Here is a 25,210-nt window from a genome sequence, read left to right on the forward strand (position 1 = left end):
GAGAGGGGAGGGGGGGAGGGGGGAGGAGGGAGGATGGAAAGGGGGGGCGAAGGGGGGGGAGGGGGGACAGACCCATGGGAACAGGGAGGGAAAAGGGGGGAGCGGGGAGAAAAAAGAAGGGGGAAGGGGGAAGAGAGAGGGGGAAGGAAAGGGAGGTAACCGGGGGTGAGAGGGAAAGGAGGGGGAAAGGAAAAGAACACCACCGCGGGGCACCCGATAAGGTATGTGCTGTGCACAGGTAAGTTATTTGTGCGAGCGAATATACAGCACACGGCTGACACTTACCGATGTGAAATAAGCCACCTTAATGCGTATAAGCTGTGGATGTTGTCAAAAGGTATCGATGGGCAGCATTATAAGAGTAACATGAAAATATGTTTGGTAATCATATTTTGAAAATTCTAAATTACAATGCTGCTAGTCACCATACAGAAAAGCCCATCCAGCTATGAAAAAAAGAAATGAAGGTAATAATCAGAACGGATGGCTGATGAGAATGGACCATGTCCCCACAGACCAGAAAAGGAAGAAAGAAAGCAAGACTGCAAGTCACACCGAGGCAGGACAGGGAGTCAGGGATAAAATGTGTACATGTGGAAAGTTGATAAAGGAGGCTAGGTGAGAAGGGGAACCACCGCTATGCGAGTTGCACAGTAACAAGGGAGAGTGAACTAGAGCCAATACAGACCTACCTCTGCAACTCACATAGGTGCAAACAGGCAATAGAAGAGGGAAGGGGTAAGAAAGCATAAGGTATAGAGGGGGGGGAACTGACCTTGGGAAACCGGTCCACTTGTAGGCTTGATGGCTGCGTCTGTCAGCCCATACAGCGGTCCAGGAATGGCCGCTATATGGGCTCCCCAACCCGGAAGTCAGAGCACGCCAAGGGCGGCCTCTGACATCCCGGGTTTGTTTGCCCGCACTGCGCAGGTGCACGGACTCGTGCTTCTGCGCAAGCGCGCGCCGATGTCACCTTGCCTGGTGACCAATACACTTAGAAGACTTTGTTTTCTTTTTATCTCCATGGCGTTTCTTACCTTTGGTGCTTTGCTAAATACACTGAGGATCTGATTGAGGATTACTGCAATACAGTTTACACTATCTCCAGCTAGTCATCAGGCTATGGTGGATGAGGACAACTATCCAGGTGACCGGTGTCGTTGTGCTGATGGTGTTTGATTATCATGCCCGTTTGACCTCCTATAATTTAGAGGTCCAACTACTCTGGTAAGCGCATTTCCTACAGATTCAGTGTGCATAAGTTACGGAGAAGAATTTATGCGTCCTTCCATGATCAAGGATTGAAGTCTAATCTATATACGGATTAATAAGGACTTATGTTTTATGTTGACATCATTTTCTTTTTTGCGCTGCACTTATCTTCTTTTTTACATGCTCTGTATAAATTTGCGGGTTATCTTCGCTGTATGTAGTGTTGTACCTGTTTTTTCGACTATATGTTATATCGTTGTGTTGTATTTTGATATGTCCAATCATTAAAATTTATATTTTTATTTTTTAGAATGTGGTAACTGTAATATTTTATCAAGTACCGTAATAGTCCCAATTTTCAAATCATGGGGGTGCAGGTGTGAACAGGCATGAGCAGCACTGCCGTCACGTCTCCACCTTCATACCTCTCTCTAATATTTGAAAAACAAAACTAATGACCCTTTTCCTAGGATTTATTAACTATCTAATTGATACAAATAAAATGAGAACAAAACCCTAGGCTTGCGCTTTAGTGTCTTTGTTTAACGCTGGGAATACAACTTCTACCCTTATTAAACATTCCAGAGAACGACACTTCTGTTAATGTAATCATTGTCAATCTCTATCAAGCAAATTTATTTTGACATAGGTCATTAACACTCCTGTTTCCTGTGGACAGTTTATGTGTGATAATGAAGAGTGCATCTCTAGATTAACAGTTCTAAAGAAGAACATATTTCTTAGTGTCACATGTAATACAATAGCCAACTGTGATCGCACCACATTCCAGCCTTTCTTCTCAGTGCTGTATCATATTGCAAAAGATTTAATGTACAATACAAAATGGAGTAAAGTGCCTATACAGTGTTTAAAAGTATACTCATGGGCTTATAATTAAGTGCTGCTAAATATGTCTCATTATAGCATACTACAACTGTGTTTACACAGGGCATGCTTTAGAGAAAATCCAATGCATTTGCTCTAAGGTTGTCAACTAGCTTGGTTCAATGAGGGAAAAACCTTAACGGACATGGAATAAAAAGATCATGCAGGTATTTGTTATGTGACTCCAAGCCCTGCCATTGATATGTTCGTTGCTATATAACTTCCAATAACACCAAGGGATTGAACCTGCTTCAGAGGCAGAACTGATAACTAGCTAAAGCTTGGTAGGGCAGGTTACTTGTCAGCCCTGTGTGAGCACAGCTCCTAAAGGTAAGACTAGAATCTGCTCTGTCTCCTCATAGCTGCTGATTTATTATAAGAAAAGCAGAAAATACAATGCTGACAATATTTTTCTAACTGTGTTTTTTTCCATCCAGCTTACTGCTATTAAGAGATTTTCGTTTAGCAAGCAAATACTTTATTTGCATGACTACAAATGAAAAATTATCAAAGGACCATTACATTTTCTGAGCTAAAAAATATTTGTATACATGCAAGCAATTTATTTCAAGTGCCTAAAACACTGTGCAGTCGAAAAAACCGAACAACTTGTTGTACACCATCATCCATTCAAAAAAACAAAGATTAATGTAAGCATTATAAGCATGAATAGTAGAATATGTTAGGGTGAACAGGTACTTAGTCAATTAAATTAATTTTAGACAACCTGCATTTGTGCACTGATGCATATCTTAAAATAGTGCCACAAAAAAGCATTTTATTATACAATTTTTTATGTGATTCAACAAGTGGCATACATATGACTGTACCACTTTCATTTGACTGATAGGGAAAAGGTTTTAAAAAACCTCAGCCATTCTGTGCCCTTATGAGAAATCCAGGCTGAGTTGTAGGGAAAGAAATATCACTCTCTTTAACCCAAGAAATGTACACTCATGCCCTATTTTTGAGCCCTTTTCTGTTATAGCTAATTTAAAAAAGATCATTATTATTACTTTTATTAAGTGCAGATATTGACTACTGGACCACATGGAAGTTGCTTCTCCAGAATGATCTGTCTTCTGTTTGGGTCCTAAGCCTTCATAGCGGCATGTTTATCATTTTTGTGTCTGTATCTATCCACCCTATTGATGGTCCTCTTCTTCTTCTATTCTTACCATATTTGTTTTTCTCAATGAGTTGGTTCTTCATAGAATAAAGTTTCCTTATCCAAACCAAACTTTGGGCCACACAAGGAATATTGGAATGAGATGGACAGTTTTACGCTGACAAAAGTTGTTAATGGTTTTATGGTTTTATTTTTATTTTTTTCATCTTGTCCATTAGATATCTAATAGCTGCTAAACTGATATTGATTGTCAGTGGAGCCATACACCATACAATTCTTAGCAAATTAGGTCTAAAACAAAATAATCTGCTAACACTAGAATATGGCGAGATGTTCCCTCTCTTGAGAAAGCCTTCGCTTTATAATAGCATAATCTTGTATCTTTCACTTTGTCATTTCTAATAAAGTTGAATAGTTTCAATGTTTTACAGTTGTGGTCCTACTTCTCATTGTTGGATAGCATACAGATTTTTGAATTAGTGCCTCTGAGTTACCTCTTAAGACTGCTCTGTTTGCATTTATGTTTTAATCAAAAATTGTAATTAGCTTCAATGCTTAAAGCATAATTCTTTGAATGTAATCAATTGCTAAGGAGCTGGCTTTTGATTTCAAGCATACAGAAAGTGAGAATTCATCAAGAAAATATTGAGCAGTTAGTATTGGATTACTGACTAAGAGCCAAGCTCTGCTGTGACTTTGGGTGTTAATGAAACTTTGTTCAGGAGGTGACATTATGACATGACATGGTGCTGTCACTAGCTATTTGTTTTAAAAGGATGCTGTCTTTCAGACAGGGCTAGTTATTCAGTTGTGTAATGATCATCAAATATTTTTTTTATTTTTTCAAGCTATCTAGACATCTATCTGTATCTCTTTATGAATAGCTGAAGTAGTTATATCATTTGCATGTACATCTTTCTCTAATCATGTAATAAGTTGATTTACTGTAAATGCAAAATAGATATTTAAATTTCTATGCCTCATTTGAAGTACATGCTTAATTTTTTTTCATCTTCAAGTCTCGCAGCATGACATACTTTTATTAATCAAAAGCTCTGTAGAAGATATTTCTGGAACATTTTTTTTATGAATTCTCTAGGCAGACATCTACTAAAATAATGCAATGTATTGGGATATATCCAGTGTTTTCTGGAAGCTTAAGTCACAGAAAATAGTCTGCCATTTGTTTATGGTCACCAGATGGATTGATTGAATGTAAAACCTTGCAAAGCACTTACTTGTTTTCAGAGTGCCCTTAACTGTTGATCCAGAACATTAAAGTATTGCAGAAACAGCTCACCCTTTGATCCCTGAAAGCACTTTTATATGCCATATTCTTTGCTCTTAAGAAATTCTACAAAACATAGGTGTACAGCTGTGGCTTCTATTGCTGCCAAATAATGCCAAACCAAGGAATTATGAAAATGGGTTTTAGAACTGCAAAGACCCTCTTTCCACCCATAATGCACATACGCTGTTCAGCACTTGCCAGGTGTGCTCTCTGTTGTATCTGAATCATGCCATGAACATTGGGAAATGGAACAAAAGTTTTAATTCCACGCTAATATTTTTTGTAGCATTGCTGGTCTATCAAGACTAAAGTACAAAATGTATGCAATAAAAAATATTGTTGGCCAAAACAAATAATTACAATCCTTGCTTTACTTTTAGTCCTGTACTGCAGAAATGATTACTAAAAGTTGGTTACAATGGGCAAGAGGATATTTTTCTTACAACACACTGTGCATGCATTATCGTTTTTTTTTAATTTAGCACATAGCCCAGCTCCCCCCTCCCATCCCAATCAATTGATATACCTTTTTCTACCCCAGCGCATATACACCTGCCCCCCCCCCCCCAAATCAATTAACCCCAAATATATCCTCTGCAGCTACTGGAAAATAATAGCAGAACAATTGGAGGAATAGTAATAACAATCATTTAATAATCCAGTACAGAGTCCCAGAAATAAGACTGATTACTTGGGACTAAGTCTTTGAATTCTGACTAACCACTGGCCAGTGAGTAAATCTACTGCAATGTTTGCTGGCAGAGGGACATTTGGGTGAAAATGGTTTGTAATCTACAATGGTAAATATATCTGTCCTCAAATTGGCTGGTTTCCTACTCAGGGGGAGCGGCCACACAGCATAAATCTATTCAATAGAGGAATGGGGACAGCTGTAGTAGGCCAGTGGCTGTAGCAAAGAGGGCGGCAGTTAGGTGTGCAGTATTTCCACAGAATACAACAATCATTTACTTTCCTTGATTTTGTTGTTTTTTTAATTTTTTTTATTTACTGAAGCCTATAAAAACCAGTGCAAAGATTATTGTCACAGGTAGGTAACATAAAACATACCGTCCAATATGATATATCATCTGATGTCCAAATTAGAACATTTATTGTTAGGGGCAAGAAGAATGGGGGAATAGACATGATAGGGGTAGTTGGGGTTGGTATTGGGATCAGAGGGTGTTGCTTAAGAAAAGGAGGGATGGGGGGAGGATAGAGTTCAGAAGGGGGAGTGTCATCTGGGTCCAAAGAATGTTCAACTGCAGATAAATATTCTGCAGTTTGTCAGAACTGTATCCAATAGAATCATGCCATTCACTCTGGCCAATTGTCAGAGGGGTTAGTTGTCCAAGTGCTTTGTCTGCTTTTAAAGGATACGTTCACCTTTGGAACATGTTTTTAGGTTGGAACATGTAACATGCTCCAGCATCTGCACCATCTCCCCCCCGTGACAGCGGGCTGTGGATCTCTCCCTGCACTCGCTGTCACTATTTGAAGACAATGTGGTTTGTGTGGGGCTCCCCCTACTCGGCCGCATCATTCATTCACAGCTTCCTGTGAATGAATGCCTACTAATACTGTCAGCCATTGCAGCTGACAGCTTGTAGTTTCAAATGAGCTGAAAGGGCACTGGTGTTCGCTCTTGTAGTCCATTGATCTTGATCCTGCTTTCAGGTAACTGCCTTCCCGTATGAGGTATGAGCAGACAGCTATGTTGAGTGTTTGCAGGAGCTTGACATTTCACCCGTTACCTCTTGATTGTGGGCGCAAAGCTCTGCAGGCTCCTTAGAAAAACATAATAAATGCACATTTTCTTTACCTCCAAAAAAGTGCATTTATTATTTAGTTTTATTAGAAGTGAATTTATCCTTTAACAAGTGCCACGACAAATAGTTGACTAAAGGGCTTCCCTAACACCTCCTGTCCCATTTGCTCTGGAGTTGATAACAGGGTATAACAGGGCACAGTGGGGGTCATTTACTATAACGCCGCGCACTAATTGCCGTGAATTAGCGCTAATCGTGCTAATTAGTGCTAAAACAGTATTCTCTATAGCACTGGTGAAAAAATACTCCCAAAATCAAATTTACTATAGCTCCCTGAAAACAAATAGCGCCCAAACCCTTACTCTGCTAAAACCTGGAGTAGTACACATGGAAATAATGTTTGGAGCATGATATAATTGCCTAAATGGTACTAAAATATGCGGTATATTATTTAAAGATAATATGCTTTTAAACTGTATAAAAAAATGATTTCTACACCGAAATATCTTTAAAAGTCTGAGAAGAGTTAAATTCCCCGTCTCTGTACAACTAGGTGCCAGCACAACTGAGCATGCTCAAACATAGAAAATACTCTCATTTTAGCTCCCATGGCTTTTTTACAGGGCGCTATAGTAAATACCAAAATTAGCACTGGGCTAAAATGCATTTTTGAGAGTGAAAATCCATGCTATGTAGTCCAATGCAAGTTTCAGCGATTGATTCTAATGGTACATATGTAACTTCTCCAAATAAATACTTTTAACGTTGAGATGAAATGTATCTTTCTCTGAAATAAATTTTCCTTCCTTCTTCTTCATCTATTTTGTTTTTAAGAATGTTAGAATGTGGGATGTTTTGGTAAAATATATTTTTCTCTGTCACTTTCACTTGTTACTCTTCATCTCACAAAAATCTTTACCCCAAACTCACACAGGTGTCTTTACAATCCACAAACAATACCATTGCTGATGCAAATTTAAAATGAGTCACAATTTTGTGTGCTTTTTATTTTTTCCAAATAATCATAATTTGAGCCCAAAAAATGTTATATTTGTACCAACATCAGAAATCAAAATGTAATTCCCAAAAATTAGAGGGTAACATCACTATTCTACACTCACCCACCAAGAACAACCAAATATCACAGAATAAAACAAGAAGAATAACTCTTGAGTAATGTAATTTCATCACCTATATGTCCACAGAAATGCAGTATATGTGTATTTATGTGTAGGAGTTTTCCACAAGTGGCAGCTCTGTGGCTTAGAGGTTTGAGCTTCTGCTTAGTATCTCTGAGGGTCTGGGTTTGAATCCCAATACATGCCACCTCTTGTAGAGAAGTTGTCTCATCTCCCTATGTTGTTAAACATAACTCCTGACTCAGGTCCTAAAATTATAAATTATGTCTAAATGTAGTATTTATGTGTAGGAGAGTTCCACCACCATTGTAAGTCTTGCCAGGTACTCTATCTAGCCAAAAGTATTGGGACAGAGACTGTAAGCCAGGCCTTCTCGTCCAACATCAGTGCCTGACCTCACAAATACACTTCTGGAAGAATGGTCAAACATACCCATAGACACACTCCTAAACTTTCTGGACAGCCTTCCCAGAATAGTTGAAGCTGCAAAGGGTGGGCCAAATCATTATTGAACCCTAAGAAGACTGGGATGCCATTACAGTTCATGTGCGTATAAAGGCAGGTGTCCCAATACTTAGGACAATATATTGTATATTGCTTGTGACACTGAGCATGGCTATGGATTTAGGGCTGTATCACACCACAGAGATGCAGATTACATGTGTGAGGCTGCCCACTGGCTAAGTGGGTAGCAATTCTGTCTAGCAGCATTGGGGTTGCTGGTTTAATTCCCCAACATGCTAATGCTTGTGTTGAAGTTTATATGCTCTCCCTTTGTGGGTTTCTCACCATAATCCAAAGAAATGCTGGCATTTTATTTGTCTCCTGTCTAAATAGTCTCTAATGTAAGAAAGTTAGTTTTGGATTTTAGATTGGAAGATCATTGCAGCCAGGGACTGCCTGTTGTTAATGTTTGTTATCACTAATCTTGCCCAGGGCCCTGGACATTTAAAATTGTAGGGTTTGCACTGCACAGGTACATTTGCTTAGAAAACTGTTGCTTTGTTTATGTGCATGCAAATGGACTTCGATCTTTGGCCTGTAGTTAGAGATTTGATGCACATAGCCAAGGGCTAACACAGTTGCAAATAGTATTATGTGTTCCTGCTCATCAGGTGCAATCACTTTAGAGATACATGAAGAGACAGATTGAAAGATACTGGTGGGCGTGTACTTCTATTGGATGCGTGTCAGTGTGCTAACAATACAACCTATCTTATATAAAGTACTGCAGTAGGGGGGGTTCGTTTGGCCTGAAAATAGGCCAGGTATTTTTCTGTGATTTATGGGGGAGAAGGAATGATATTGTGCATAATGACAAACGCCCCACTAGGGCTGTTTGTTTGCTGAAATGCTTGTGCATTTTTCCATCAAAAGTGGGTTTATGTGGCCATGCTGTCAATATTGTGTGTGTATTGTTCCTGTCTGACCATGTATTCATTGTTTGGGAGCATGTGCTACCCTTCTACTCTTTGATCTCATTGCTTAATCATGTACACAGAAATGCAGCTTCCAGCAGAACATGATCCCCAATGTATGTGTGTGGATTGTGGGGTGGTGGGTGTTATATTTTGAATATGTGCCTTTTTTAATATTATGTTGGAATGCTTTGTAAGAATAATTACTATTAAGTATGTTTCTATAATCTTGCAGATAAAAATGTGCTGCGGTTGGTGGGTAAGTAGTTGTACTAGGAAATGTGTTGCCTGTTATACACCGAAAGTAAAGCTGTGTCCACTCTAAGGTTTAGACAAATTTTAGATTGTAAGCTCCTATGAGCAGGGCCCCTAAAACCCAATTGCTAACTGTTTTGCTGTTCTGCACCATATATACTGTATAATGTTTTTATGCCAGTAAATGAATATACATAATTTGGTTTCTGCTGGCAAAATAAAAGTACATTATTGAGCTTGTTTGTTGTTATTTCTTTTTTCTTTCTTCTTTTTAATTCGTTTTGGGGTGGTGGTTTTGGGGAAGTGCAATATATTACTTATACCCATAGAAATGATAAGATATCATTTATAATGAATTCAGCTGGTGGATAGGCAGTGTTGTATGTGTCAGCCCTGGTTCACATTGGTGCAATTTGGAATGTGATTTGAAATGTCAAATCGCATGCTAAATCGGTGGCAATTGCACCATTCTAATCAATGCGGTGCTGCAATTTCCAAAAGTAGTTTCTGTACTACTTTTGGTGACTTTGGGGTACGATTTCCATTGACATCTGTGCAGAAACTCGCACAGATGTCTCTGAAATTCCCCCCTGCAGTTGGGACTGACATGTGGGAATGAAATCGCGTGAGTTCAGCTGAACGCGCACGATTTCTTCCTGCTGTCAGTGTGAACCAGAGTTTAAACTGGGCCTTTGTCTTTGTAATTCACCTGCTGCAATCTGAGGGACACCACTTCTTATCAAACCCCGTTAAGTTTGCCTTCAAATATGGTTATATGTAGAAATACAGATTCGCATATCTGCAAATAAGCTAAAATAAAAAAGTTTGCGATCAAATATTCACAGCTGAGATCAAAAGAGTGTGATTTCACCTTCTGACCCGGAAATGAATCATTGTAATCACTCGGAAGTTCATGTGCTGGTCAGGATCTCCATCTAGGTGGACATGGCGAGGTCCCTCTTTAGCAAAGAGGAGGTGCTGCTCAATTGCTGGGTAAGTGTAGAATATGTACTTGTGCTTACTCAATGTGGGGGTGGACATGGTAGTTATATTTGGTGTGAGTGGGGTTCATTGATTTGTTTATTTGGCATTGCCACACATTTGCTTCTGGCCCATATGCAGACATCACTTCCTGCATTTGTTCCGCTGATGTAAATCAGTAAGGACTATGCAAATGTAAATGAGAGCTTCTTTCTGTTAAAATATATATGACTTGTTTCACACTTGGGTGACTTTTCCAGCAAATTTTGACCTCCAAGTTGCATGACAAGTTGTACACCATGATTCTCAATGATAACTATTCATATCTGTGCTATTCAAGTTGCAACAACTTCATAGTGGTCCCTGTACTACTTTGGTGGGACTTTCATGTAACTCGAGGTACATAGGGCACAATATTACACAGGCATTCCCAGAAGTTGGGGCCAAGTTGCAGCAGCAAAGTGACAGCAAAACAGTGTGACTTTCAGGTCGCAGCAGTGTGAATGAGATTCATCGATAATACCTTTGAATTAGGTCCAATTCTCACTTGTGCATCCTGAAAGTGGGTCAAATTCGTCCCTGCACTACTTTGGTTTGACTTTGATGTGACTTGAGGTCCATACACCACAAGATTACACAGACATTGGTCGCATAAGTGCAAATGGGGCCTAATTCAAAGGTGTTATCAATGAATCTCATTAGGTTCCTTTCACACTTGGTCGACTTTTCATGCAAGGGCCTCATGCCCACAACCCTTGCCCGGTGGTTGTGGGGGTCTGTGGTCGGGGGCTTATCAGAATCTGGAAGCCCCCTTTAACAAGGGGACCCCAGATCCCAGCCTCCCCCCCGTGTGAAATGGTAACGGGGTACAAATGTACCCCTACCATTTCACAAAAAAGTGTCAAAATGGTACAAAAGACAAGACACAGCTTGGGACAAGTCCTTTATTAAAAAATAAAAAAATAAAAATGTCCCACGAAGTCCATTCATCTTCTTCTCTCGCTCCGCCGACGGACCGGAAAAGAAAAAAAAACAAAGCCGCGACCAACCTGCCTCCATGGGAGGCACCCGCTGTATGACGTATCTTCGCTTTGACAGTTCTTATATAACTGAGGACAGGGCCACACGGTGTGGTTCCCGAGTGACCCAGCCCCCCTCTGATGCACAGGGACTTACCCATGGCTTTCCCATGGCATCGGAGGGGGACGGGCCACCCGTTTACGTAACTGGGTGGCCCCGCCACCCCCGGTACTGGGGGGATCCCATGCCGTTTTTTTCAATTACTTTTATCTGTATTGCCGAGACCTGTCAATTCTCTATAGCCGCTATTACTTTTACATGATTTTTTTTCCTTTAGAAATGTCATTTTGTGCAGGGACTGTTCTAAACACGGGAAAAAAGCGCCACTTTACAGGCATACTATGGACACCCCCTTGAACGAAATTTGAAGGAATATTTCATTTTTATTGTTTCACTTTAAGCATTATTAAAATCACTGCTCCTGAAAAAAACTGCCATTTTTGAAACTTTTTTTGCATTGATACATGTCCCCTGGGGCAGGACCCAGGTCCCCAAATACTTTTTATGAAAATAACTTGCATATTAATCCTTAACCACCTCAATACAGGGCACTTACACCCCCTTCCTGCCCAAGCCATTTTTCAGTTTTCAGCGCTGTCGCACTTTGAATGACAATTGCGCGGTCGTGTTACACTGCACCTTAATTAAATTTTTATCATTTTTTTCCCACAAATAGAGCTTTCTTTTGGTGGTATTTGATCACCTCTGCGGTTTTTATTTCTTGCGCTATAAACAAAAGAAGAGGGACAATTTTGAAAAAACACAATATTTTTTACTTTTTGCTATAATAAATATCCAATTTTTTTTTTTTTTTTAACAAATTTTTTCCTCAGTTTAGGCCGATACGTATTCTTCTACATATTTTTGGTAAAAAAAAATTGCGATAAGCGTATATTGATTGGTTTGCGCAAAAGTTATAGCGTCTACAAAATACGGGATAGATTTATAGCATTTTTATTATTTATTTATTTTTTACTAGTAATGGCGGCGATCTGCAATTTTTATTGTGACTGCGATATTGCGGCGGACACATCGGACACTTTTGACACATTTTTGGGACCATTCACATTTATACAGCGATCAATGCTATAAAATTGCATTGATTACTGTGTAAATGTGACTGGCAGGGAAGGGGTTAACACTAGGGGGCGCTCGAGGGGTTAATGTATTACCTAAGGAGGTGATTCTAACTGTGGGGGGAGGGGACTGACTGGGGGAGGTGACCGATCGCTGTCCCTATGTACAAGGGACACGCCATCGGTCTCCTCTTCTCTCTGACAGGACGTGGATCTGTGTTTACATGCACAGATCCACGCTCCTGCTGTGTTACCCGGCAATCGCGGGTGCCCGGCGGACATCGCGGCCGCCGGGCACGCGCACCGGGTCCCGAGTGATACGGCGGGCGCGCGCGCCCGCTAGTGGCTCGGGAAGGCGAGGACGTCATATGACGTCCTCCCAGAATAACAGAAGCCTCGTCCAGCCGTCATATGACGGTGGGCGGTGGCTTAGTGGTTATAATTAGCACTTTTGATTCTTCATGTTCATGTCCCATAGACTTTAACTGTGTTCGTGTGTTCAAACAATTTTTTTGCCTGTTCGCATGTTCTGCTGCAAACCGAACCGTGGGGGGTGTTCGGCTCATCCCTACTGTAGACACAGAAGCTGCTTGCCCTCATTTAGTGGCCTGTGAGCGTCTGCCTCTCCTTGGTGGCCTTCCAGACATGATGTATTTTTTGTTTTGCAACACCACACTACAGTGTATTAGATACTGTGTACACCGCCTGAAGTTTATTAGAAAGTGTACAATAACTGCACTGTATTGTATACTGTGTACACCACCAGAAGTGTAGTAGAAACTGTATACCACGTAATGCACTGTTGTTTATAGTCTACACTGAATGCAGAGTATATACATAAACTAGACTGTATATATATTAATACACCGCCTGTTGTCTATTAGAAACTGTACACACTGTATTAGATACTGTGTACACCACCTGCACTGTATTAGCAACTGTACAACGGCTGCACTGTATTGTATACTGTGTATACCACCAGAAGTGTAGTAGAAACTGTACACACTGTATACTGTGTACAATACACCATGCAAAGCACTGTAGATATAGGCTGCACTGAATGCAGAATATTTATATTTATATATTAGACTGACTATATATATATATATATATATATATATATATATATCAAATACAGTGCCACTAACTGAATAACCTGCCTGCCTAATCTAACTCAAGCTATCTCTCTGTCCACACCAAAACACTACACACAGCTACTCTGTAAGCAGCCTTATATAGTGTGGGGCTTGGACTTAGTCCTCCTGAGCTATGATTGGCCAAAGGCACCCTGCCTTTGGCCAATTATGGCTCTCTCAGCAGAGCATGCTATGATTGGCCAAAGCATGCAGGTCAGGTGCATGCTTTGGACAATCATCATACAGCAATGCACTGCGATCTCGCAGTGCATTATGGGGCTTTTGCGGCGCTCAAATTTTTCACGAACGCCCCATATGTTCAGTTAGTTTTAGAACAAATAAACACCCAATGTTCGAGTCGAACGGGGCTCATCCCTAGTCACCAGCTCATCCCTAGTCACCAACAACTAGGCAGCATATGTGCAAAATCAGGAAGCAAAAGCAGTGCCAGGGGTAGGTCAAGGTCAGTATCAGATGAGCAGAGACGGTACTGGATCAGCAGAAAGAAAAAAAGGTTGGGTCATATAAGCCATATTCAACAATGGAATATTGGGATCAATCAAAGTCAAGATGAAGGTGGGTCAAAATACAGATGCAAGCACAGGGTCTGGTCATAGAATTAAACTACATCAAAATATGTTTTGGTTGCAGTGCAGGAGTGTGGCTCCTCAAATATATGGTTAAAGATTCAGACTAAGGCAATCGAGAAAGACATTACTTTTATCAAACATAAGCAGGAAAAAAGTTTATGAAGGAATTTTGGTTTGACAGGTAGAATAAGTGACATAGATGTTACTTACAGTATGTTAAAATAAAATGCTGATAAACTGAATGACACTGAAAAACAATTATGTTGGAATAACATTAGAATTGTTGGAATTTTTAAAAAAGGCTTCTCCTTGTATTTGGAAAAGATACCTTTACTTCTGTTTTGTACTTTGAGAGGGCACATTGGGTCCTGATTAACCTCTCTTCACTTGGAGAATTGCCAGGGCTGATTTTTGATTGACTATTTAACTAAAAGGATAGAAGCATTATCTTACAAAAGCATGTGGTTTTGAGAATATTTCAATAAAAGATCTTACTGGAACCAGATTTTTCTGTCAAAAGTGAAAAGGCCAAGTTCCAGGAAATAAAATTAAAAAAGCAGTTGTAAAAGATGGAATTGCTAAGAAAGAATTGCTACTACCCTGTTTCCCCGAAAATAAGACCTAGCGTGATTGTCGGTGATGGCTGCAATATAAGCCCTACCCCCCAAATAAGCTCTACCCTGTTTCCCCCAAAATAAGCCCTACCCTCAAAATAAGACCTACAAGGACTTTAACTAGGGCTTATTTGGGGGGTAGGGCTTATATTGCAGCCATCACCGACAATCACGCTAGGTCTTATTTTTGGGGAAACAGGGTAAGAGAGAACGTATAATTTGACACACTAGCTGTTGCAACTTCTTGGTTAATAGAAATAAAAATAAAAACACTTATGATGTTTTTTTCTAGCATAATAGTATTTTTGGTGATGCTGAGGGACACTCATTTTTATTATTTTTTTATGTCTACTTATTAGCATGAGGGAGTAATGCGTAGAATGGAGACAAATTGTTCCTTAAAATTATTGCATGAAGGTAAAAAAACCTTCCTGTGCTGTTTCCCACACAGCCCCCCCCCCCAATACTCACCTGAGCTCCCTCTCAATCCAGCAATGTCCACGGGAGCCTTGACTGTCCCGGGTCTCTCTCTCTCCTCATTGGCATGAGACACAGCTGTGGGAGCCATTGGCTTCTACTGCTGTCAATCAAAGCCAGTGAGCCAATGAGGAGTGAGCAGGGGAGGGGGCAAGCTACAACTCTGTGTGTCCTATGGGAGTGAGCACGCACCAGTTTTCCCATAGCAAGTGGAAGAGGAGGATTGGGGCTGCTCTATGCAAAACTATTGCACAAAGCAGGTGAGTATAACATGTTTGCTATTTAACCGGTTCAATACAGGGCATTTTCACCCCCTTCCTTGCCAGACCAATTTTTAGTTTTCAGCGCTGTTGCACTTTAAATGACAATTGCGCGGTCGTGCGACGTTGTACCCAAACAAAATTGACGTCCTTTTTTCCCCACAAATAGAGCTTTCCTTTGGTGGTATTTGATCACCTCTGCGGTTTTCTTTTTTTGCGCTATAAACAAAAGAAGAGCGACAATTTTGAAAAAAACACAATATTTTTTACTTTTTGCTATAATAAATATCCCAATTTAAAAAAAAAAAAAAAAGTTTCCTCAGTTTCGGCCGATACGTATTCTTCTACATATTTTTGGTAAAAAAAATGGCAATAAGCGTATATTGATTAGTTTGCGCAAAAGTTATAGCGTCTACAAAATACGGGATAGATTTATGGCATTTAAAAAAAAAAATAATTTATTTATTTTTTTTACTAGTAATAGCGGCGATTGCGATTTTTTTTCGTGACTGCAACATTATGGCGGACACATCGGACACTTTTGACACATTTTTGGGACCATTCACATTTATACAGCGATCCGTGCTATAAAATTGCATTGATTACTGTATAAATTTGACAGGCAGTGAAGGGGTTAACCACTAGGAGGACACAAGGGGTTAAATATGTTTCCTAGGGAATGATTCTAACTGTAGGGGGCGGGGACGTACAAGGGGAGGAGACCGATCAGTGTTCCGCTGTACTGGGAACACAGATCGGTCTCCTCTCAACTGACAGGACGTGGATCTGTGTGTTTACACACACAGATCCACGGTCTGGCCCGGTTAACAGGCAATCGCGGGTGCCCAGCAGACATCACGGCCGCCGGGCACACGCACCATGCAGAAAACTTCCAATATTGCTAAAATAAATATTATTCAAAGAGTGATCTTATAAAAGTACACAGATAACTAAAACCAAATGTGCAAATGAATGGTGACAACATCAGATGTGAAGGAAAGTAAAATTACCACCAATATTAATTAATCACTCAAAATAAGTGTGGTAAGTGCAAATCAACAATATAGTGCAACATCAATGCAGTCTAGATAATATAAAGCATTTTCTGAGATGCAACACTTCACAACAAAGTGTTCCAAATTAGGAAAAATTGTAATGAAAAATAAGTAAGAAAAATAAGTGCAGTACCAATGAATGAAAGAAGAAATGAGCAGATAATCCAAAAAATATATGGATTGTGTAGCAATTATAGCACAGTGATCAGTGCAGCGTGAATATAGCCTATTATACCTTAGTGAGTATAAAGCATTTTTCAAACATATACCACTTCACAAAAGTGTAGTAGAAATAAATATAATGCTGAGATCCAAAAAACGTGAGAAAAAATGAATAAAATAATGCAAAAAAATAAATACATATAAACAAACACTGCTGTACAACGAAAGCTGCAACTGCTCACCGATCCCAGCCATGATCGGGAAGCCGAAAAAAGTTTGAAAAATTGACGTGACAGTCACGCAACGTGTCAGGGAGGAGAGGCTGGCTTTACTCGGCTGCATTCGGCTTCCCGATCATCGGTGAGCAGTTGCAGTTTTCGTTGTACGGCAGTGTTTGTTTATATGTAAGTGATACTTTCTTAATAAATCCTGTTACTTTATACTACACTATGGAATGCCCCCCTTTTTGTCTCACATTGAGCTGATCTGAAGTAGCTGGAGAGCAGGCTGTGGTTCAAGATTGGAGACCCCTAGGAGAGCTGTCATCGGGGAGATCGAGGAGTTGCTCTAATCATCTGTACTACCTAACAGGGCTGCTATCACTCAGCCGTGAGGTGAGAGGCTGGGGGGACTAGCATCTTTACACACCTTCGTTTTCTTCACTGGTCACTAGGGGAGGAACTTTTCTTGCACACACCTGTTTCAATTGAGATTGTCATGCTTGGGATTTGATTGTCTATGGGACTTTATGAAGACATTTGTTGGTTTATCCATTATATTATTTAATATATTTTTATTTTTTTGTATTTTATTATTCATTTTTTCTCAGGTTTTTTGGATCTCAGCATTATATTTATTTCTACTACACTTTTGTGAAGTGGTATATGTTTGAAAAATGCTTCAGGTGCATGCGCGGAGTCTAGCAGGGCAGACATGCATTGTTAGAGCTCCACACCGCTGAGGAGAGAAGAGAAGGACAAAGTGGAGCCTGCAGGCTCAAAAGGTATCCATTTGAACCTTTTTGCCCCTGGGAACAAACTGTGAAAGTTTGGGCAGGAAAAATGGTACTGGGAGGAAGCCGTGGCAGAAATAAAAATCACCTCACAAAGAGCTCACAGGCACTCACTGCAACTAAAGCAGCTACAGTCACCTCACAATATACAGCATCAGGGCGCTCCCACAGACAGAAAATGTCACAGCAAGACTCTCCATTTGAGTCAGATACAGAACAAATCTTCTCACAAACTTCTCCACAAGCCTCCTCAGCATCCCCAGTAATATTATTACAATTTGAAAAGATGCTTCATAAGGCTTTAAAACAAACCTCAGACCAAATAACAAACAGCCTAACCAAAGAAATAAGAGAGCTGGGAAACCGCACCGCAGCCTTAGAAATAAAAATGGATGAAATTGAAATTACAACCCAAGAAAATATAACAGAATTGGAACAATTAAAAGAAGAGAATTTAATACTTCAAACTAAGCTCGAAGATTACGAAAATAGAGCCAGACGTTCAAACTTGCGCATAAGGGGAATACCTGAAACTGTGACAGACCTGCAATCTACTATTACTGCTCTATTACAAGAACTAAAGCCAGATATCCCTATGGAACGTTTAGAACTGGACAGAGTACACAGAGCCCTCACAGCCAAAAAGAAAGATGGACCCCCACGTGATATAATCACAAAATTTCATTATTACAGAACGAAAGAACAAATACTAATTGCTGCAAGAGAAAAAAAGGAACTTAATTTTCAAGGACACAATTATCAAATTTTTGCTGACCTATCCCAACTTACTATTACTAAAAGACGATCCATGAAACCCCAACTAATGGAACTGCAACGCCACAACATTATGTATCAATGGGGTTTCCCCTTTTCAGTCAGATTTAACTACCAAGGTACAATTTACAGAAGCAGATCAGCAGATGAACTACAACAAACCCTTTTAAAATTAAATCTGACAGAACCCACAAGCAGCAACTCTCCCACACGCAGAAGAATGGCATCATCTTCACCTTCAGGCAGCACCCAGAAAATATCAGAACAAAATGGGAATCATCATTCTCACAAAAGAGGCCGTTATGCCACATCATCCATGGACCAAGAAGATTCAATGGACTGACATCCTATTTCCTGATATCTCTTCATTTATTATACTAAGAGATGGTTCTCTATAAAAAACCTGTATTTATAACTGAATGTAACTGCATTCTGATAGTCACACACTGTGTGGGATCATGTTACATTCCAGTTATATTTCTTATTACTTCTGATTCATATAGCCTTAGAATATATAAGTGAAACAAGGAAATTCTTGTTCAGTTATATATTTTCAGGTAATAACAATAGATTTATTACTTTTTAGGACAAATATGTTCAATAATCCAGAAGTAATGGAAGCTTTTTCTTTCCTTTCTTAAAACTAATATATTATTACCTAACTAGTTCCTAGAACTATGTTTTTGTTTATTCTAATCTGAAGCAATACAACCTCAATTTTATGAGTTAACATATCTAAACAGTTACATATGAATAAAATATGTAATTGTTTACTCTAAAAGGGTTAAAATCCCAAAATAATTCAAACTATCTTCATCAATACCAAAGTTATTAACAGTACCTTTCTAACTGAATTATTTAGCCTAGGGCAAAACTAACCATATACAACCACCCTGGAATAAATAATTTCAACAAAAACTATATTCTGCACTCCAATTAATGAATCATCATTTTGATGTCTTTTGACATAGCACTTCTCTCCTGTAAGCGGAAGATCCGTGTACCCCCATTAGCCCTCCTCATTCTCCCAACCATATTATGTGGGAGTGTGACGAAGGCACTTATTCCCCTGAGAGAGATATTTATTCTCTTTCATGGGTAAATTGTGATTACTTGCAAAAAATAATTTATACAATGTATCATCTAATCTCATATGTTTTTTGTTTACTCTTTACTCCAGAATTCACTGGTTTCTTTCCTATCTTTTCATCTCTTCAGTCCACACAGGTTGATCTGCGCAGTCAGCTCTGCATAACAAAAAGTAAGTCAAAACTATTTGATCTGTTACCATGGCACCACTGAATATACTTTCCCTGAATGTTCAGGGAATAAATGTCCCTCAAAAAAGGACCAAAGCCTTCCGTACTTTCCATAACAAGAAGGCTCACATAGTATGCCTCCAAGAAACACACTTCACCAAAGATTCTACTCCAAAATATATTTCTCCTTTTTATCAACAAATTTACACGGCTTCTGCCTGTACCAAACAAAGGGGTACTCTAATTGCATTTCACCGATCCACACCATTCACCTTATCATCAGAAATTAAAGACCCAGAAGGTAGATACCTGATACTCATGGGTTATATAATGGATAAAGCAATCACGGTAATTTCCTACTACGCTCCTAACAAACAACCTACACCATTCCTCTCACATATATTACAAGTGATTAATACACACAAAATAGGAACAGTGATAATGTGCGGGGATTCGAACCAGGTCCTCCTCCCATTTCTAGATAAATCACCTTTTACACCATCTAAAATAACCTCTAGATTACCTTTTCCTCAACTTCTTTCCAAATACAATCTGGTAGATTCGTGGAGAGAAAGTAAACCAATGAAAAAGAAATTCACTTATTTCTCGCACCCTCATAAAACCTTCACCAGAATAGATCATATTTTTCTAACAATAGGAATGATACCAGAAATTATTGCATCAGATATAATTCCGATTCCGTGGTCTGACCATAATGCAGTATACACTAATATAGCCTCAGCCATACCAAAAGCGCATGACCCAATGTGGTACTTACCGGACATAATGCTCAAACACCCACTACATCAGATGGCCATTGAACAAGCTTTAAAGGAATACATATCAATTAATAATACAACAGACATTTCCCCAATAACACTGTGGGAAGCTCATAAGCCTGTCTTGCATGGTACAATACAAAGACAAATGGCACTATTTAAACAGGAACGCAAAAATCTAGCAAAAAAACTAGAACTCAATTTTAATGCAGCCTACATATCATTCCAAGATAATCCATCTCAGAGTACAAAATCTCATCTGGAAAAATCTAGATTGGAATACGATCTATTTCTCACTGAGTCAGTTGATAAATCCCTCAAACGCTCCAAACACAATTTCTACATGAATACAAACAAACCAGGTACATATTTGGCTCGGGCATTAAATTCAACTAACAAATCTTTCAAACCAATACGTTTGAAATGATCAAAAAATGTTTATACTTGTAATCCAGTTAAAATAGTCCATAAATTTCACTCACATCTCGCAACTTTATACAAGACAAACAATGAATTTAATCCTACAGAGGCTGAATCCTTCTTCTCAAAAATAACCTTACCTGAGTTGTCTCAGAATCAAAAAAGCAGTTTGGATGAGCCTATAACTATAGATGAAGTTGCTAACGCCATAAAAGACCTAAAACTTAACAAAAGACCAGGCCCAGATGGCTACTCGGCTTTATACTATAAAACATTCTCAGAAATACTCTCTCCCATTCTCACTGAAACTTTTAACAAACTTCTAGAAGGACATTCTTTTCGGCAAGAAACACTAATGGCAATTGTTTGTATGATCCCAAAACCCCTTTCTGATGATACTTCCTGTGTGAATTATCGGCCTATCTCTCTGTTAAACCTTGATATTAAATTATTAGCAAAAATAATAGCAAAACGCCTCAATAGCATTATAGGAAAATTAATACATAGAGATCAAGTAGGCTTCATGCCAAATAGACAGGCAGGCGATAATATACGCAGGGCAGTGTTATTGGCACATATTGCTAAAAAACGGAAAATCCCTTTATGTTTTCTATCTCTCGATATTAAGAGGGCATTTGACACAGTATCCTGGCAATATATGCAATATTCATTACAAAAATGGGGTTTTGGACCCCACTTTTTAACATGGATCAAAGCATTATATAATAAACCCAAAGCCTATATAAAATATGCTGGATACAAATCTGATGCCTTTAATATCGAAAGAGGTACCCGACAGGGTTGTCCATTATCTCCCTTATTATTTGCCCTTATACTCGAACCCATGGCCCAATACATCAGAACAAACCAAACTATAACTGGCATTGAAGTAGGAGGTATTACACACAAATTATGTATATTTGCAGACGATATATTACTTTTTCTATCATCACCACAGGTTTCTGGTCCTAACTTAATACCAGCTCTTGATGGATTTGCAGCCCTATCCGGCCTTATGATTAATCCTAAGAAATGCCTAGTGCTTAATATTTCACTCACAAACATGGAATTGATCCCGGCTAGGGCTGCACTCCCATTCACATGGGCAGAAAAATCAATCCCATATCTTGGAATTCATTTAACAGCATCTCATTCTGACTTATTCTCAACCAATTATCCTCCTGTATTAAGACAGATCACAAACCTAATAAAACAATGGTCGCAACTTCCTTTATCCTGGATAGGGAAGATTAATGCAATCAAAATGACTATTCTACCCAAATTGCTTTATCTATTCAGAGTCCTCCCTATTCCAATTCCTTCCTATTTTTTGAGAATAGTACAAAAAAGAGCAACTTCGTTTATATGGGGCTCTTCTAAACCACGTATACCTATACACACACTACATCTTCCCAAAAATAAAGGAGGCCTGGGATACCCTAATTTTACTACTACAGAGCAGCACATTTGGCCAGTCTGTCCAAATACCATGCAAAACAGGAAATCCCATTATGGGTATTTATAGAGACTTCAGAAAATGACCCTCTATTAATATCAAACTTGTTATGGCTTGATCCTAAAGACCGCTTTAAAATTCATAATCCCATAACTAAACACTTCTTATCTCTCTGGGATAAACTAAAAACCAAATATCAGTTACAATCTCCACACAATCCTCTCCTTTCTTTTATCAGAAATCCGGCCTTTTATCCGGCATGGATCTACCCAAATTCTTTTAAAGCTTGGACAACATCAGGCATTCAGACACTAAATGACTTCATAGCATCTAAATCATTCCTTTCATTCCCATCGCTTAGAGAAAAATATGATCTACCAAACTCTGAGATATTTAGATATCTCCAAATCAAAAATTTCTATACACCATTCCTAAAGGGGGATACACCATTATCCCAATTATCCATTTTTTAATCAATCTGTACAAAAGATCCATTTGCTAAAGGTACAATTTCATCACTTTATAATCAATTATATGGAGTAGTAAATCTTAATAGACCCTCTTACGTTCAGAGGTGGGAGGAGGACCTGGGACGAACTTTAGAAGACACGGACTGGTCTAACATATGGCTCACATCTAAGTCATCTTCACCCAACATCTTAGCACTGGAGACAAATTATAAAGTCCTAACTCGCTGGTACCTTGTATCCGCTAGAGTGGCAAAATATTCACCTAATACCTCAGCTCTTTGTTTTCGAGGATGCCCAGAAATAGGCACACATTTACACATATGGTGGACGGACGTGCCCAGTAATCCAAACCTTCTGGAAGGAAGTCTTCGTGATTGCATCTAAAATATTTTAAAAAATAATACAACCAGATCGATATATAACTTTACTTAATCTAAAACCAGAATGGTTAACACTCTCTCAATTCAAACTTATGATCCAACTAATAACGGCTGCAAAACAAACAGTGGCGAAGGCATGTAAATCTCCTACATTGGTACTAGCAGAAACAATTCACAGAATGAATAATACAATGTCCCATGCTAAGATGGTAGCCATCGATCAAAATCAAATTCCAAAATTTGAAAAACTTTGGCATCCTTTGATAAAACAACAGTTCCTGTCTAATTTCAATGACTCTGTCCTGTTGCCATGGTAACAGATTAAATGACTTACAGAGACACCCATTCTAAGGCTTCAAAGAGAACTATAAAGAATAATACACTGACGAGCGGGACAACCTTGTGGACCATACCTCTGCCTTATCTACCCTTTTTCTTCTTTCTCTTTCCTTTTCTCCACCTTACGATTAAAGCTCATTATCAGAATTTATTTGACCTATATACACTCTACCTGTAAACAATATGTATAGTAGGTATAAATCATTTAAATACCTACAAAAGTAACTAAGGAAAATGATATATATCTTTAATTTAGGTTTACGTGAACCCAATGTTTAATATTTGAAAATTCATGTTATTTACCTATATAAACACTACTGTAAAACAATGAGCTTACTTTATAGATCCTTGTAAACTTACTTTATGTATCTTTATAATATTGTATACTCAATAAACTTCTTTTGACAAGGAAAAATGCTTTATACTCACTAAGGTATAATAGGCTATATTCACGCTGCACTGATCACTGTGCTATAATTGCTACACAATCCATATATTTTTTGATTATCTGCTCATTTCTTCTTTCATTCATTGGTACTGCACTTATTTTTCTTACTTATTTTTCATTATAATTTTTTCTAATTTGGAACACTTTGTTGTGAAGCGTTGCATCTCAGAAAATGCTTTATATTATCTAGACTGCATTGATGTTGCACTATATTGTTGATTTGCACTTACCACACTTATTTTGAGTGATTAATTAATATTGGTGGTAATTTTACTTTCCTTCACATCTGATGTTGTCACCATTCATTTGCACATTTGGTTTTAGTTATAAGATCACTCTTTGAATAATATTTATTTTAGCGTTATTGGAAGTTTTCTGCCCTCACCCGTGGATATTGTTATATTTATTCTTTAACAGGCTTATTATTAGTCAGTCTGGAATAAGGCTCATTTGGATTCATTTTTTGATGTAACAATGATTTTTGTTTGGCACTGACACCAGTCGTTATCCTTTTTTGTGTAGAGTAGGGGACATGTTGTCACTTAATGTAATTATAACACCAACTTAGGGTTTGATCTTTTTTCCCCTCATGTTCCTGATAAAAGATTTAATTGTTTGAGTGTTTTTGTTTTTTTTTACCTTTCTTCCTTCTTGCCCCTAATATTGAGTTTGAATATTAATATACTACTATGAAAATAGTAAGATACTACATTTTTCTTGATTGTATGGGATTACTTTATGTACAATGTGTGACAAAATTTGATAGGAAGGCTATTGATTTTAGAGTAGAGCTTATTTGCACTATATTGTGAAAAAAACTTATACTGTATTATTGTAAATTAATTATTTATTTTTACTTATGGGAATGGTTATTTAAGTGCTCTTTTCCATCTGCTGAACAAATACCGGTCTGTCATATTTTGTTTGCAGAAAGCTTGTGCTATTGAAGATACAGTGAAGTATCTACAAAGGATAAATTATACTCAGGCTGTACATTCTTGTTGCTCTTCATATTCTTGTGGTGTTGGTATACACATACTGTACACAGGCTGGTACAGTCTAATTGTATTCAGAAAGAGATGTACTCTAATGGTGGATATTTTTTTTTTTTTGTATGGCATACTAGGTGACAACAAACACTTAATTACTAATATCTATATCTCTACTTCGTATTTAGGTTAAGTGATGAAAATTTAGTCAAATTTGTTTTTCAACAACAGTATAATGCCTGAAATGGATAGATGTATTATTCTACTGTGGTATTGCTTTTAGTGGTCTTTTTTCTTTGGTCAATTTAGGCAGGAGCTCAGATTAATAGGCATATGGCATACACTACTTCTTATT

The 25,210-nt window shown here is 38.5% G+C and overlaps 1 protein-coding gene across 1 annotated transcript in view; it reads left to right on the forward strand.

The window, feature by feature from the left end:
• The first annotated feature begins 2,332 nt into the window (after positions 1-2,332).
• LOC141140021 (protein FAM240B-like) overlaps positions 2,333-25,210 on the forward strand; it is a 136,063-nt gene continuing 113,185 nt past the window's right edge. The window contains exon 1 of the mRNA XM_073626787.1: positions 2,333-2,427. The gene's annotated coding sequence lies outside the window, so the exon portion shown is untranslated. The remainder of the gene's footprint in view (positions 2,428-25,210) is intronic.

This window comes from Aquarana catesbeiana, linkage group LG01, assembly GCF_042186555.1.
Source record: "Aquarana catesbeiana isolate 2022-GZ linkage group LG01, ASM4218655v1, whole genome shotgun sequence".
Lineage (NCBI taxonomy): Eukaryota > Metazoa > Chordata > Amphibia > Anura > Ranidae > Aquarana > Aquarana catesbeiana.